We start from the raw sequence: 18,416 nt of genomic DNA on the forward strand, positions 1-18,416 counted from the left end.
GGTGATGAGTAGTAAACTAACATACAGGTAGTTAAAACATGTTTCTTCCACACATTCATTTATATTTTCCACAGCAAATATGGTAGATGAACTGCACACCTATAGTAAAGCACTACTTCACAATTTGCCTCACTCACACACATATAGAGCAACCCTCTGATTAGTGTGCCACAGCCACCCATGTCTGATGACCATGGATGTATCACACCATAATATACAACTATGTGCAGTGATGCCCTGAACACTTCAGTCTCCTAATCACCTTGAAGACCAAATACTTTGTGAGCACAGAGACACAAAGTTACAGCAGCTTCAATGGTGAGCTTATTTACTTTGTTTGTTAGTGGATCTTTGCAAGGTTTAAAATATGTGTGTGAAGATGTCTAGGGAAAGAAGATCTGAAATTTGAATGTCCATGCAGTATAAAATGGAAAGTATTTTAATCTAGATTTAGATGTCTTTGTGTCACCAGTGAGGCCGACAGTCGCAGAGGCTTTGTCGATGAGTCTATTGCTGTTTGGAATTATCTGTCCTTGGACTTACCTACAGTGACCTCACTCTCAACTCATCTCTCCATCCCTGAAACAGACGTTTGTCGCCATCCACAATTCGTCCAATCATTCGCCAGTCAGCCAGTCGCCAGTCAGCCATGGGCAAATGTAATACTCTAAAAGACCCTGACTGATTTGATTAATCAAAACTAAAGCAAGCAGAGAAAAAAAAGCTTGGATCTACAACTACATAGTATGCCTGTGTGCATGGACTTAGCTGATTTAGTGTGTGGATGAGAGAGACAGGAAAGTAAGGTGTGGAAGGATAAAAGAAAAACAACTACAAGTCTAAAGTACCCACATGCAGTACAGCATGATTTGGCTGATACAAAAAAAAAAGGCATAAAATACAACTATATATCAACATGTGCATGTTTTAATGCATACTGAATACGTGCTACCTTTGAAGTATTTCTACTCTGTAATATGTTTTATTTAAAACTGTATGGTATTATCAGATGTCTATCAAGTCTAAACTATCTTCAAGCATCTGTTGGATTTTTAATTGTAGTCTCCCTCATCTTCCTTCTGAAAACAACTATTGTTGATTTATTGTTGACAGTTTTTCTCAAATGTGTAAGTAGACAGGAGCTACATGCTTTGTCAGGTTCATCTTTTGTCTTTTTTTTCCAGAATTGCCTAATCTCAGCTATTACTGTACATCCTTGTGAAGATGTCCCTCCATTTACTGGTACCATGGAGCACACAATACCATTTGTTCTAGGAGAAAAAGTTTGAATTAACTGTCCTTAGCCTGAGACGATAGTGGAGAGTCAATGAATGTGAGATACAAAGAATGAGCGACAGATTACTTGTTAATGCCATATAACAGTGAACAGCGATATTCCATAATTTCCACTTCATTATCACCTTGGAAACTGCAGGCATATTTGAAAGTGTCTCCATCTCTTTCATTTGAAGTTATCCATGTGAAGTAGTGACTGAGTACAAGTTACAGTAATTATGAGAAAGACAGAAAAAGAGAAGCAGTGACCACTTTGGCCCAATTACAGTGTCCCTGGCTGACTTCAGCACCAATTAACATCCACAGTGGGAGGCTTTAGAAAATCTCTGTCAGTGCTGTGACCTGACTTTCACTTATCACACACTGTGTGGGATGTTGTCTTGACTCATCCTCAAGCTAATAGTAATCTAAGGTCAAAGGTCCTCTTGTTAGCTATTTGGACTTTATGTGCTAAAGCACATTTAGTTTATGTCATTTGATACATGAATTTTTTTTTTTTTTTTTTTTTTACTTTCTTCCTCCACTTTTCACTGTTAACTTGTCAATTGTCCTCAACCTCCTAGAACCTGCACAGCTCTGTGGATCACACATGGTTTAACAAAAATCAGGACTTTCACCAGTAGACGCAGCACCAAAAATAGGGAAAAATATAAAAGAAAATGGGACACTGAGGTATCACCCAGCCACTGACAATCTGTCAAAGGCTGTTATTTATTTATTCTGCGTTTTATATTTCATGCCTGTGGTGCTTTGTAGCACACCCCCTGGGAGCCCAGCTGAATAGGAGTTTGCACAAAATACCAGAGCGTTTATGAAAACTAGTTATGCAACTTCTGAACTCATGTACAATAGGGAAAATACATTTCTTGAGGCTATTTGAGATGACAAGTGGAGGTGGGCAGATAGGCAGAGCACCATGCACCCAGCTTTTGTCACTGTACACCAAGAAAAAAGGAGAGATGGTGTACAATTTAAAGTAATGAGACAGATTGCTGAGTGGGATTTAAGATTACAGCAATGGCCATTAATGAGCTGCAGAGATGAGGTCTGAACGACACTGATGCAGAGCTCGTCTTTACACATTAGCTGTACAAAACATACAACACAGATGTATTTAGACATGTTCATAGAAAAATGAAAGTATATTTTCAGTAACACATGTCAGCCTGAAATTTAGAATTTTAAATAGAGCTTTTTGTGTGTAGAACAAATGAGATGCTAAATCCTGACTATGTGAAATGCTCACTGTAGAATCTGTTCAGAGTTTTTGGCTAACAAGCCCAAGGAAGACAGACAAGAGGATGGGATGACACTTTCAGGTCACATACAGTAATTCTATTTCCTGCTATCAGGTGGAGTTTGTATGGAAGTTATACAAACTCAGTACAGATCTGTATCTTTAGTACTTTTACTTCTGGTTATACTATGGTATTTTTGTTGTTGTAAATGTTTGAATATTACTGTAAATGCTAGGGATTGATTTTGTGATGAATCAGTAGTATTGTCAACATTCCTGGGGTGCAGACACACAAATGGAGAGGAAGTTCCTCCAAAGTTTTTAAGAACTATGACAACTTCCTCTGGTCCAAAAGCACTTTAAGTCATTTGACCCTCTCTGATATAACCCAAGAAGCGTTTCCTGATTTAGGGCATGCTGGTTGTCAAGGTTACAATAATAAACCTGTAATTAAGAATATAGGATCATAGAATAGCATAATGAAAACAATGCTGACTCTGTTCAAAACTGGAACCAAACGACAATCCTCTGTGTGAACACTTCATAAAAAGACCTGAGTGATATTTGGCAAAATGGGTCATTGTGGTTATAAGTTCCATTGTAGCAATAACACTTGTATTGCCAAGATGAAAGTGTCAATACTGCCTGACCTCTGAAATAAATAACAGTAGGCAGGAGCACAAAGTCTTCCATCCACTCTCACTGCAAATATCAGCTGATCAGTCTGCAGAGATATGCAAAGATATAGTATGCCACCTCTTCCTTTAGCTTTGATTCTCTCTCTCTTTTGGATCAGTTTCTAGTCTCTCATGCCCTCCCCCTATTCTGCTCTTTTTTTCTTTTCATACCTTTTTTTCCTGACAAGATACAAGTTCACAGTCTTTCCTTTTGTCAGCAAAATCTCAAACTAAAATATAAAAGAAATCCCGATTAAGCCTTCAATTGTATTCTTATCCCACATCAGTGTAACTGCAGCTGTTAAAACCTCACAATTTCCCTTCTGAGATCAAAAAACATATTTATCTCTATGTGACCTCACATAACCTATGATAAACTTTATAAACACCACAGGAGAAATGCTAGTACAACTAAGACATTAATAAAGAAATAGCTTTCTCAATTTCAACTCCTTTTGGCACTTTCACAAGATTGTAATCATACCTGAAGGTTTTCCAGACAAAGATATTAACACTAATATTTTGTATCACTTTTGACCGTTATATGTTTTAGATTGAAGTAACATCCCATCAACCCCAATACAACTGCTATTTAGTTTACAGTGGATGAGTATTATAACTGTAAAAGACTTCCATCTTCACAAAACAGTGGTATTTTTTGCAACTGAATTAGTTTAAGTCTACAAATTCAAAAATAGCAGATTTTCCAAACTGCAAAAATGATTTGCCAGTCACGATTTATATGTTACTGCTGAACAATCGCAAGCCTATACAAGCACAGCTTCACATTATGGGGTTAAACTACTTTTCAGGTTCACATAAACATTAAATACACTAATCATCAAAGATCAATAACCTGTTGCAGCATGTTGTATTTGGCTGTTAAAACCATGTTGCTCCACATTTTCTATTATTCACATGGTGAATTTCAAGTTAATGCTGTGATAATTTGAACATTTGTAAAACTGACCAAAAACACTATCCACAAGTAAGGTCTTCTTTATATGGTTTACAAAACCTGGAAGGCACCAGTACATACCAGATTGTACTGCATACCTGTACACCACTAATGTTTTCATATGCTTATTTTGAGATGGGAAATTATTGAGCATAGGTGTACTTTTAATGTCAAAGTTGCATAAATATTCAAACAAATTTATTTCTGCTCTTTCTCTCTACATGAAGCCCAGCGGGTACCCGAAGAGGTAAAATTTTCCTCCTCCTCCTGAAATTGAAGCTGCAGATGATAAACCAGGGGTGGATAATTCTGATCCTTGAAGGCCAATGTCCTGGTCTTTTTCCAACTATCTCTGCCCTACCCATTGCTGATTACCTGGATCAGGCGTGTTCAGCCAATGAGAAGCTGTGGAAATGGAATAAATGATCAAAAGACAAGCAGGTCAGTACCCACTGAGTACTGAAGTTGCCCACCCCTGCTATAAACTAATGAAGGATAGTGGCCACTGACATATTTTGTTGAGCTGGTTCAGAGGTGAGTTCAGGCTGTTTGGATGCAAGTATTTTTAGCCTCAGAGCACAAACACCAAATATTCTCATTGCTGTGAGAACAGATCATCTCAGAGAAGAGAAGGTGACAAGGGGGTGCAAAATTCAACAGCATAACAACAAAACTAAGAGTGACAGTCGAGCTGTAATGTATGATCTTTTTATATGTTCACATCTCACATTCACTTCAGAGCTACAGGTGAAGGAGAACTGCAGTTTTTGTTTTGCTTGTTAGTAAAAGTTCTTTAGTTATAAATCACGTGTTCTGCCACCAGGAAGATCATCAAGCACTGTAACATTCGGGAGTATGTTACAGATAAGCACTTGCAAATACTTGCAAATGATTTTAGATAAGCACTTGCAAATAAGGTATTCTACATGCACACAGTCAGCTGAGAGGCAGTGATCGTGTATCTTAAAGGCTGAGAGGAATTTCTTTTCAACTCACTTTCAATCTTATGTTTCATTTTTCAATAGAAATCTCTTTTGTAGCTCTTCTTCAACTACTTTCTGGCTTGGACAGCATGTGCTCCAAGTGTGTGAATGTGGCACTGAGCCCTGAACAAAGGGTATGAAGATTCTGACCTACATTAATGACTGGGTCGTTCTCAGCCCTCTGTGAAAGAAAATATCTGCTGTTTTTTTTTTTAAATTGTGGCTATAGCATGAAGCCGATATAAACAGACTTTTAGTATGGGTAGTAGTCTGTAGTCTGAATGACTCTGCATGCAAAAGTGCAGCCCAGTAAAGCTCAGTATACAGCAGAACCAGTTTTACCCAGGTAATGACTATATTCTTAACATCACTGCACTGTCATACACTCTGTAGCAGGACCACTACAAAGCCATAACCGAGGCTCCTTTCATATGACGCCAGTCTTTGGGGGCAGGAGTGAACCAACAGATAAGAGATGAGATAAACACAAGGAGCATGCAAATATAACTGTAAGCCAGCTTAACTATGACTTCTCATTTTCCCCATTTAAAAGTACAAATAGACAAGCCACTCCAAATGATTCAGTACTGGTGCTGAGGAACTAATGAGATAGAGCATATTGACAGACACCAGACAAAATGCATTCTTGGAGGATTTTTCATGATTGGCTGAACATTGCACATGAAAATTTTAGGGTGCTATTTGAGTGGGCAGGGCTATAGAGGATGAAGCTTATACAAAAATAAAATTTATAATACAGTACACAAATAACTCATGTGAGATTTCAGTACAGTGGCCAGCTGGCTGTACAGAAACCAGTGCCAAGGTTTTGCTAAGGAAGACTTTATTGTCTATCCAAGATGAAAAGGAAGCTGTTCACATTTACATAAAAGCAACTGAACTAACTTATTTGTACTGCTCAACATTATTGCTAAAGCTTGAGCCTTGGGTTGGAAAGAAATAATTTCATCATTATAGGGTTGTAGTTTTAGAAAATTAAAAATAATTTGATAACAGGAAGTAAAGCAAACCTTCAGCATGAATTGCATGAATACAGGTAAGTTGAAGTTTTAATTTTTGATGTGAATCTCTTGTAACTGCTCATTGTAGTGTCATCTGAGTCATGAGATTTGTTACAGCTTAAACTGCAGAATCAAAAAGTCATACTTTAAATTCTCAGTAAACATCCACAAAGCAGCCTACAAGGACACACAGATAGCTCAGCAGTACAGACACTGTGTGTGCATCTATGGCTGCATGCATGGGGGGGGCAGGGGGTGTCAACCCACAAGCACGTGCCATGGCTGCTTCTGCTGTGGCAGACCGGTGTCTTATGGGGAGGAGAGGAAAAAAAAAAAAAAAAAAAAAATAGAGTGCTCACCTGCTGCACAGACAGGCATCAGTCATCAGCTATGCAGTGTCCACAGAGAAAGACAGTGATTGAGGGAAGCAAAGTGAGACGGATACAGAGATGTGAAGGATGAGAAGGCAAAAACAAAACAAGGAAATAAAGAGATGAGAAAAGAAGGTAAAAGGGAAAAATAAAACAGAGGTATTGAGGCAGATGGAAATGATTATAGAGAATACAACAACAAAGATATTTACTAAAAGCAGCATAAAGAATATAGAAGATGTCTCCCACAATCCCAATAATCTGCAAGAAGCTGCTTTCTGAAGGAGCATACAGGTGGAGCTAAATGTGAAGGGCTGATGAGACCTATTCCCCCCCCCCTTGTTTCTCATCACGTTTAGTGCATGTGTGGAGCACATGTGACGAGGGAGGCCTGTTTTCTTTGTTTCTTTGTCGTGGTTGCCAGATCTGTCTGAGGACAAGTATAAAGGGGTGTAGTGTGAGGAAAAACATTTTTAAGGAAACAATGTAGAATACACTAAAAGAAAATAATGAAGTGGCTTCTGTTGAAAATCAAAACAAGATTGAATATCAGCAAAAGTGTGTGAAAGGTAAGTGGGATATGCTAGGGAGATGCTGACTGATAAAAGAGAGGAAGAGACAGAGAGAGGGTTGCTATAGTCTGATGGAAACTCAGTTGCGAATGTAGGTCATCAATTCAGAAATGTATGTCAGTGTGTTAGGAACGAGGGATACGACTTCCGAGAGAAGAGGGCGAGAGATAAAAGCACAGGCTGCAAACAAAGTTGAGCAAATTATCAGATGAGTAATAGGAGGCAGGTTATTGAAAAGTATGGTAGACTATAAAATACAGATAATTGTAGGCATTGTGTTCTAAAGTGCTGTAATCAATTTATTCATGAATGTTATGTAGCAGTCACACATCTTACCTCAGAATGTATTTCTACTTCAACAGTAACAGTGAAAAACCATTCACAGAACTCATTGAAATCCACAGCTCTGACCATATCTTTAGTGGTAAATTGTTCACCATAAACTCCAAGCAGAGCTAGTGTTGTATCTGGAAACTAATGCATTGCTTTAAGCCATAAAAAAGGGCACTGTTACAAATGTGAAAAATTGACCTCACAGCAATTAGTAATGGTGGTAAGGAGTGACAAATCTTATCCAACCACATTTGTGCTGGAGAAAAATTACTATTTGTTTATTTTCACAATAAAGCACTGAAAGACAAGAAGACAATCTAGGACAGTTGTAACAGGAGAGGGCAATCTTATACAAGCGGACCTTCTCCCAGCTGATATATATTTCATGAGTTAACAGAATATAAAATAAAAGAATCTGAAGAGTTGTATCTTCTAAAGGAGGGGGTTACAATTCCCTACACTTTATCAGTCACCAGCAACAGTAACAACAAACACCAATCACACTGTGTTCTGCTCAGACTGAAACAAAGCTGTGGTGAGGAGGAGAGAGTGTATGTATGTGCATGCAAATGGACTGTTCATTTCATGAGCAACAGCAACAGTGCTCCCTATATACAGGAGTGCCTCCTATAGGCAGCCCACAAGATCTCACCAGCCTTTCTTCGGCACCATGTGAACAGCACACAATGTCCAGTACAGTGTGTGTGTGTGTGCTGTGCAACCATCTGGAGGGAGGCTTAGTTTGTAATGTGGAATATCGATCTAATCTAGTTTATTCTTGATTTTTTTTTTTTTATTCATATAAAAATTATGTTTTTGCATCCTTTTGCTGTTGTAAATTACAGATTGTAGATATAACTATTTATCAGGCTTTCTTCAGGTTTCTGGTAACTTCTGGAACAGTATGATTGTTTTAGTCTGTTTGTCTGTCTTTTCTGGTCTGTCACAAAATCTGAAGCATAGGTGCTTCTGTGTTTTTCTAGCAAGAACAGTGACAGCCCAGTGGGATGCTTGTCCAGTCAGCTGGGATAGATAATGTCCCTCAATTTAGAGGAGTATTTGTCAATCTTCAGAGTACAGCCTATTTGAAATGATGCCTGTCCAAAGTAAATAGCCACTTAATCTTGCCAAAACACAATAACCAAAAAAGATCATGGTGGGAAGACTAAATATTGATGACCAATGACAAAACATGCAAAAAACAAACATCACTTTCTGCCACCATCAGTTAGCCCAAACCACAGAGCTGGCATGGACTGGAATGAGAGCAGCTGTGATCAAATTGGTATTGATAAATCAAACGTCCCCTGCAGTGATAGCCATAAATAATGAGCTGTGACCAAAGTTGCATAACAATTTACTGGAAACACAGCAGCAGCTATTTGAAATTCCAAGAAGAGTCAAATACCATCACCCCGTTAGCTGTAGAGACATGGTACTGTATATTGCATGTGTGCAGCTGTGTGCACTTGTGGGTTTTTGGAGCAGCTGTCTGCATGCATGCATTTCTGTAGAGGGTGTGGTAAATATGTGTGGTAAATATGTGTGATATAAACAAAATTAAATTATATTAAATTCTATATAAAAAATAAAGTAACATATCACATGAGTAAATACAAAGGAATCTGAATGCATTTTGCCTCAGAGGATGTGGAGTCAAATACTGCACCTTTATTTTTTTTTAAACAAAGTCATTTCAGAGTGTATGAGGTTAATACTCACATTATGAGCTAATATTTAGGTTGTTGGTCATGTAGAAAATTGATACTATATTTAAATAACTGCTAAAATAACAGAACGGGCCTAAAAGAGCTGCTTTTAGACAGTAACTGGCAAAGTCGAGACTCATCTAGACTATTCCCACACATTTCAACACATGGGTGTAAGCATGTGACATTGTGTAGGCAAGATTTTAATGTGATGTGTGTGGATATTAATACACAGTATTAATATCAGATGATATTGATCAAACAGTATGTACTATGTGTGTCATAGAAAATCAGAGTTACCGTGGTCAGTGTCACAGCAGAGATAAATGGCTGCTTCAGGTTGCTGCATGAGGCATCATGGTAGTGCTGAACTGGCAGCCTTCATGGGGCAGACGGAGGAAGTCGCACTGCCATGGGCTGGGTGGATGTACTGCTGTCCCTGTGAAAATTAGCTTGAGTGTTCTGAGGGGAAGAGTAAAAACATATAAAATCAGATCTGATCATCAGCAGATGACCCTAAATGTTGGCTGCAGACCTTGTCACATCATAAAAAACAGACTGTGTCATACTTTTAAACGTCACTGCAATATAAAAATACACCATATGCATTGCCAGTTTTCACTTACACTGATGAGCTTGAGAATGAGCTTGTTAGTTAAAAGAGCATTTGTCCTCTATGTAGCACTCCTCACTCATTGTGTGAGGACATTTAGATGGATTTGTGCCATGTTATGGTGTTTTATTTATTAGTTATTATTAGTATTTCCTTTTGTCATCTGTAGGTCTTCATTTTACTTTTTTACAGAAGAGATTTTACAATTGTTTAGTGTCACAAATAGAAACTAGGGCAAGAACCCAAATGCCAGTAGACACCAGCAAAGCAAAAGTTAGAAGCAGTGCTTTAATAATAAATACGCAAGGTAGGTATAGGGAGGACACACAGGGGAAACACAAACACTACCTGGTAACAAAGAAATGGTCCAAGAGCAAAGGGTAAAGAGACCAACAGTGAATGAGTGTCCAGAAGGAAAGTCTGATAATAGCATCAGGGTAGGAAACAAAACAAAGAAATGGAGTCCAAGACCACAGCAAAATCCAGAAATCACACCAACACAATAGTGACACAAACTAACTGGGGTTTAAATGGGGAGTGGGCAGGGGATAACAAGACACAGGTGAACACAATCAAACACTGATTACACACAAAAAATTTAGGGGAACACAGAAACAGGAAACACTTCCAAAATAAAAGACACACAGCAGGAAAAGTGTGTGTTTCATGACAGTTTATTTCATACACTTATTTGAACAGGAGGGCTGAAGAGCCATCAAGATAAATAGAGCACAGTGTAACAATTATTAGAATTATCTGTTGTTTATTCAGCTGTCAAGAGAATGAAAATTACCAGACTAACTTAACAAGCTGATTTAACAGAGACAAATAGTGTTGCAAAGCTGATGAAACCATCTAATTATAATAAATGACTGTCTTTCTAATGGAGTACAAAACAGTCTAACAGCAATGCTCAGCAACAGTTTGTGTTATTTTACATTTAAGCAAAAACTGTCGATGCACTGATCGCTGGAACGTGAATTCAGGTATATAGCAAATCTCTGTTGTATGTAAAGACTGTAGAAAACAAAGTGTGACAGCATGTTCACGTAAGGTCATATTGATATAAAGATTTGAGATACAAACGTATTCATGCCATTGTAACAGTAAAAGGAGATAGATTTGTGCAGCTTTTAAGTGGACACGCACAAGGACACTCTGTTCCTTTACAGTGTGAGCAGCATGTGGTCTAATTCCTCATATGCAACAAGGTCACCTGTGTCAAAGCACGTTACAATCAAGCCTTTTTGGGTGCGCTAGAGTTCGAACAGGCAGCATTGTCTATGTGGGGCTTTGCAATTTGCTATGCATATTGAAGCTGGAAGGCTGAATTTAAACAAAAACAATTCATTACACTACCTCCACTGCTGGTTTCAATTTAATCAGAGCTTTTATTCCAACAGGGAACAAAACATTCCCCAAACAGCATGTACCATTGATGAAATGGCTCAACATTTAAGAGTGTCAGTATTTTCCCTGGCACCTTGCTGCTTTCCAAAAGCACCCTCGGCCGAGGGAGAGGCGTAAATTTCATTAGTCATCCCTCTTTTCATACAGCAAGCTCATCTGTGAGAAAAGAACTAACCAGTAAGGGAGAGAAAGAGGAGCGAGATTGGCACAGTAGGAGCACCTGTTTGTTGTTTGGACACAGAATGTGGGTCACGCCCGTGGAGGTCGACACTTTTCACCGACCACGTCAACAAAACACCTTTCCGCCTGCCAGGAGAAATTAATTTATTCCGTTGCTCTTACATCTGGCGGCGTGTGCATGAATTCCTCACACAAAGGCTTGTTTCTGTTTGCATCTGCTCATTCTCAGCTAGACTATGAGAGAATTTAATCAGTCAGCTGCTCACCTGCACACAACCCTTCTTCTCATACAACCCCACCCCCCCACTCTGCTTCATTCACAGCTTTGATGTCACTCATGGCCTTTCACTTTCATCCCAAATATTCATATCTGTTTTTCTTCATAAAGGGTAGTGCTTTAAAAATTAAAACACTCTCGTGAGAAACCAGCAGTTTAAGTACTATGTACTAAGTACGATTAAGTACTATGACCTACATTATTGTGTAACCCCACTTTGTGCCCCAAGATAGAAAAAGAACAAACATTTTTGGGTTGAGCACTTACCTAAAAATAGTCAGGCCACATAAACTGGAAGAAAAAAAAATACAGTCCAGGCTGAGCTGGATTGTTCAGGACAAATCAAAGAAAACATATCTATTGTTTTTTTCTTCAGACATTTTATTTTAGAAGTCTTACAATGGAAGTAATACAGCTCAAATGATGGAATGAGGGTAATGTGAGAGCAGACTACAATACTCAGGTGTGTGTTTTTGTTTCTGTGTGTTTGTCTGAGTGATATACAGTTATGTATGAATGCAAAAGAGAGCAAAGATTTTGTTTAATTATATGTCAGTGACTTTTCTCTTGTTGCTGATTATTAGAATGAAGAATAATGACCTAATTCTGTTGTGCTCTGCTGTATTGAGTGTTTTCTGTCTCCTCTCCTACCATCCTCTTTTCCAGCTGCAGTAGGCATCTGTTTTTATTAAACAGGTTCAAAGGCAAAGTTAGCATGCAAATGATGAACGTTGTGGAGTATTACCCAGGTCAAAGACCAGAAATTCAAGAATAAGGAATAGTAGACTTACATTCATCAGTTAGCCAGGATTATTCTGTGAGTCAGCAACCAGTACAACATCATCAACATCCATCATGGTGGATGAGTCCAATGTTCAAGTGTCATTAAAACAGGAAAATGAACTGTTTACCACGCTTCCATAGATGTAGATGAATTTATAGCTATGTGTGGTATTCATGGTCATATTTATACCACATATTTTTGTGGCAATTTCTTAAAATATTTAATCCTGAAATAATCTATCTAAACCAGAATTAAAAGTGTGAATGTGAGTGTTTGCCTGTCTCTATGTGTCAGCCCTGTGATAGACTGGTGATCTGTCTAGGATGTACCAATCTCTCACCCAGCGCCCTGGATAGCAGAAATAAGTGGTACATAATGGATGGATGGATGGATCATTACTTGAAGTCAGAGATATCTGTGCTCAGTATTCTAGTTGACCTATTGAAATCTTTTTGTAATAACCTATGTTTAACACAACGCTTCTCTATAGGCATTATGTTTTGGCTCATTTAATCCTCTGGTTAAAGTGCAGAGTCAGGATCAGCGCATCAACACTGTCATACCTTCCATGTTGGCATCCTGTATATGTTGCCTCTTTTCTTTGTCAGTGTCAGTCTGAGAACAAGATGTACATAAGCAAAGAAGGCTGTGACTATTTAACTTCTTTGTCATAAATACCAGTGAGTCACCACCACTGCTTTGGCAGAGATGCAGGGTGTGGATGTTGGCCATCTGGGCCAAGGAATGAGGGCAGAGCTGTGGACATGCAGACTGCCTGTGGGGCATGCAATGATGTGGTGGTGACTTATAATGACACCTCCCTGAATAGAAACTGGATTTAATAAGAAGATGTGCTCTTGTTGCCATGGCAATGCTGGATGTTTGTGCCAGCCATTTTGCCCAGGTGCTGATAATCAATGTATTAATTTGACATTTACACTGCTTTTAATCAACATTGAAGTCTATATAGTCATTTTAGTAGCAGTAATGCTCAAAACATAACAGAAAATAAAGTAGAGTATATGAAACCTGGACTACACATAGACCTGCAGTCTTAGAGTGGCCACTTTGTCAAAAAGCCAGACTCAGTTAAATTGTCTGACTTGATGACTGACACAATTTCCAAAATTTTATACAATCAGTTTGATGCTCTAAAATAGCACATTAGCATGCTATTTTAAAGGTGATAGATTGTTGGCTTTAGATGTATCACTTGTTTAAGTTTGATAGGTGAGAATTTTTATTTGGTGGTATTAATGAAAGGACAGGTGATCACCAGTCATTATCATGTGTTTCTGGGATACCATGACTTTCACTACCAAATTGTATAGTTGTTTTTCTTATGTTTGAGATATTTCTGTTTTGGTCCAACACACCAAATAAGATTTTTCTCTGTTTTATTGGGTTGTTGATGTCACCTAGTCTTCTGCGCTCACTCACCTTTAATTGATTTAATTGAATCCAGAGTCTTCGACATTAATATGTCATTAAGGAGATTTGTGTGATTTAATGTTTCCCTTATGTCAACTAAAGAAAACTAGGACAGTGCCATCGTTTGTCTTTATGCTTGTCCTTGTCCACATGAAAGTGAGGGGTCAAGGGTCTACTAGATAACAGTACTACTTGAACTGATGGTAGTGCAGGCCCATCAGCAGGAAAGCTGTTCGCTGTTATAAGGATTACGTTCACTGACAGTCTACTTCTGCTTATTACACCATCCTGTAGCAGATGATGAAGAATTTTAAGAATATGAGAGCATAAGTTCTAAAATGACTGAATAAGGAATGGATGCCAACCCAGCAGGTCTCTGATGAATTTCCCAAAGAATCTCAGTACCAACCTCCTGTTATAACTCATGTCAACCACATAATATATGCTTTGGCATGGCTTGGGTGACTGTTAATCACTGCTAGCCTGTTGCATATACTGTAGCACACTGACCTACTTATGTGGTCTGCTGTTTGTGTCTTATATCTTGGCCCACACTCGGGAAACAGAGTGGGCAGATATATCAGGGCTTCATTATAGTAACCTTTCCTTCTGGTTTTCCTCTCAGAGTGTGTGGTATTTCCATCAGGGAGCTTGTGTAAGATGAGTTTTGTGGGTAAATGTATGAGTGTGTATAGGTGTGTCTGATTGCATGTGCGAGAGTGTGTGTGTCCTGAGAAAGAGGTAGTCTCAGTCTTAAATCAGTACAGGCTCAAACACCCCATTTTTTAAAATTAGACTGCCAACACACACGCACACGCATGTGAACTCCACACAGAAAGGCCCCTGCTGGCTTTCGCAGAACCAGGAACCTTCTTGCTGTGAGGTAATTGTGCCAACCACCAATCCACTGTGCTGCTGGTATAAATAATCATGGGGCTATTTAATGGCTAGTCAAGATTATTTTAGAAAATTTCAAGTGTCTTCTGATTTTTGCTATGAAATAATGGTTTGCCACAGTTTGCACACACAAAGCTCCTGAAGTGTCTTATATCAATGAGCTGCAAATGACTAAGAAATGATATTGCAAATGGACTTTACAAACTGTGTTTTACTCTCATACTTTCATTTAATTATTTAGTTACTGATTTATTTATTCAATTGATGTTCATTAAACTTTCTGCTGAATCACTTCCGCTATGACCTCAGAGCTCACTGACTTACTTTCTTGAGCAATGATAGGAGACATGTGTCTCATCAGCTGGTTTGTGTGAAAGCTATCAAATCAATTTAATGTAGATTGCATTTTAACAACCACAAAGTTCTGCAGAATGTCAGTATTTTCATGGGTTCAATGATTTCATAATTGAACACAGTGAGAAGATGTGGTTCATCTGCGAAACTGATGCAAAATGGATTATGAGACACTGCAAAACCTCAGAGGGACATTGTGTTTACTTTTGCTTTGACTGTTTTACTGTTCAAGAAAATTCAATTTATTTCAAATAACAAGATAGATAGATAAATAGATAGATACTTTATTCATCCCCCATGGGGGAAATTCAGATTATCCAGCATCTCTTATATTTACTTTATACAGGATTTTTTCACTATATACAATATCAGCAGCTATGTTAAAAAGTCTGTGGGGACAAAGGATCTCCTCAACCTCTCCGTTCTACAGTGCAATGAGATGAGCATCCCACTGCAGCTGCTACTCTGTTTAGTCAGGAAGTCTATATGTTGTTATATGATGTTATCCTATAAAATCAATGTCAAGGCCTATCAAAGATTACACCACTTTGTGTTTAAAAGCTAAACCCCAATATACGTCTAGAACCCATCATCTCAGTCCAAAATATAAACAACACTTTTTACTAAGAAGCCCACTGAAATTCTTCATGACCAGACAACTCTGACTGTGTATTTTGAAATGCATTAACCCACAGCAGATTGTGCGAACCTGGAAGCTGAAGCTATGAAACATTGCGTAAACCAGGAGTTCAGAGACACTTACATCAAGGAACTGTCCACTCATTATATACAATGGCAAATGGATATGCAGTCTGAGTTTGTGTAATGGGCTCTGCTCTTTGAGGAAGCTCTGACAGATTCCAAGCTTTAACACTGTCCAGTTTAGCACCAAAAGCTGTATGAGACACAAATGATATATGATTAATTAATGTTACTGTTCCTCTGTGACAGCCTGGAGTAGCTACAACAACCTGTAACGTCAGTTGCCACTGCTATGGAAACATAATTCAATCATGATTTGAAGGATTAAATCACTGGAGTATAAATTCATCTAATAATTCAAATTCATACAGCTTTCATCATAATGCAACCACGGGGGGCACAATCCAGTGTCTTCATGTGCCGGTCCCAAGTCCAGGTAAATGCAGAGGGCTGTGTCAGGAAGGGCATATGATGTAAAATTTAAGCCAAATCAAACACGCGAAGCACAAATACGACTTCCATACCAGATCGGTCGCGGCCCGGGTTAACAACGACCGCCACTGGTGCTGTTGACCTACGGGGTGCCAGTGAAAATTGGACTACTGTTGGTCGAAGAAAGAGAGGAGGAAGGCGTGTTTGTAGGCAAAGAGAGAAGAGGAAGGGCAGGAGTGTAGGACTTAGAGTAGGGACGCTGAATGTAGGGACTTTGTCAGGGAAAACTAGAGAGTTGGCTGATATGATGGAGAGAAAAAAGGTGGATAGCTTATGTGTTCAAGGATACCAGGTGGAAAGGTAGCAAGGCCTATAGATTAGCAGTAGGGTTCAAGCTATTTTATCATGGTGTAGATGGAAAGAGGAATGGAGTAGGAGTTATCCTGAAGGAGGATTTTGCAAGGAACTGTTCCGGAGGTGAAGAGAGTGTCAGATAGGGGTGATGAGTCAGAAGCTGGAAGTTGAACATGTGATGTTGAATGTTGTCAGTGGTTATGCCCCACAGGTTGGATGAGAGTTAGAAGAGAAGGAGAAATTCTGGAGGGAGATGGATGAAGTGATTCAGATGGATGATCTGCTGATTCAGCAGATAAGGAGACTTGGTGGTGGAATGAGGAAGTTCAGGAGTGTGTTAAGAGGAAAAGGTTAGCTAAGAAGTGGGACACTGAGAAGACAGAAGAGAACAGACAGGAGTACAGGGAGATGCAGCATAAAGTGAAGGTAGAGGTGGCAAAAGCCAAACAAAGGGCATATGAGGATTTGTATGATAGGTTGGACTCTAAGGAGGGAGAGGTGGATTTGTACAGGTTGGCGAGGCAGAGAGCGTGAGATGGGAAAGATGTGCAGCAGGTTAGGGTGATCAAGGACAGGAATGGAAATGTGTTGACAGGTTCCACAAGTGTGATGGAAAGATGGGAGGAGTACTTTGAAGAGTTGATGAATGAGGGCCAGGGTGCCGAGAGAGGAGCTGTGGTTTTGTATGAGGAAGTCTGGAGTGGCAGAGAAGTATGTTCAAGTGGTGCAGGACATGTATGAGAACTGTAAGACAATGGTGAGATGTGCTGTAGGGGTGACAGAGGAGTTTAAGGTGGAGGTGGGACTGCACCAAGGATCGGCTTTGAGCCCCTTCTTGTTTGCTGTGGTGATGGACAGGCTGACAGATGAGGTTAGACAGGAATCTCAGTGGACCATGATGTTTGCAGATGACATTGTACATCTGTAGTGATCTACAGAGAGGTCTAGAGAGGTGGAGGTTTGCTCTGGAAAGGAGAGGAATGAAGCTTAGCCGCAGTAAAACAGAGTACATGTGTGTAAATGAGAGGGACTTAAGTAGAACAGTGAGGTTACAGGGAGTAGAGGTGAAGAAGGTGGAGGAGAAGTGAAGAGATGTGTGCAAGTAGGCAAGGCAAGGCAAGTTTATTTATATAGCACAATTCATACACAGAGTAATTCAAAGTGCTTTACAGAAATAAAAGACAGGTTAAAATACATAAGCAAGAATAAAAAATAAAAAGGCATGCCACCACTTTGTCACCATATTTGCCCCTAATGATATCGACTATCGGACCACGCTGACCCATATTTGTGGGTCCCCTACTTTCAGTTTGTCCCATCCCTGATGGACTAAAAGTACCTCAACACAGACTATCTGCGGAGACGATCCTGAGTCCCGGACTCTTACGTCTAGGATCGAGTAGACTACAGCTGGAGGTTCCAAACCCCTTATTTAAGTCTACAGCTGTTTAGACCCGTATTCTAAGGATAACACTAAAGCGCCAGGGTTCCTAACCCCTGAGTCCCTGACCCAATTGGCTTTAGATCGAAGGTTCCCAACCTAATCAACTTAGAGTACTGACCGTGAGTCAGATTGTCTCCCCCAACTGGACAAAAGTAGTGACAAGACAGTTTTAGAAAAGAAACAATAAATAATAATAAAAAGTTTAAAATTAATATTGAAGGAAACTGAGTGCAGATAGATTGATTTGGCAGGTCATATGTTATATGCCACACTAAAAAGAAAGGTTTTTAGCTTGGACTTAAACATTGCCAGAGATGAGGCTTGTCTAACATCATCAGGAAGACTATTCCAGGTTTTAGCTGCATATAACTGAAACGCTG

The 18,416-nt window shown here is 39.2% G+C and overlaps 1 protein-coding gene across 1 annotated transcript in view; it reads right to left on the reverse strand.

Annotated features, from left to right (window-relative positions):
- xxylt1 (xyloside xylosyltransferase 1) overlaps positions 1–18,416 on the reverse strand; it is a 106,855-nt gene that overhangs the window by 50,247 nt on the left and 38,192 nt on the right. Inside the window, exon 6 of the transcript XR_003296588.1 lies at positions 9,459–9,620. The gene's annotated coding sequence lies outside the window, so the exon portion shown is untranslated. The remainder of the gene's footprint in view (positions 1–9,458; positions 9,621–18,416) is intronic.

This window comes from Mastacembelus armatus, chromosome 4, assembly GCF_900324485.2.
Source record: "Mastacembelus armatus chromosome 4, fMasArm1.2, whole genome shotgun sequence".
NCBI classification, from domain to species: Eukaryota; Metazoa; Chordata; class Actinopteri; order Synbranchiformes; family Mastacembelidae; genus Mastacembelus; species Mastacembelus armatus.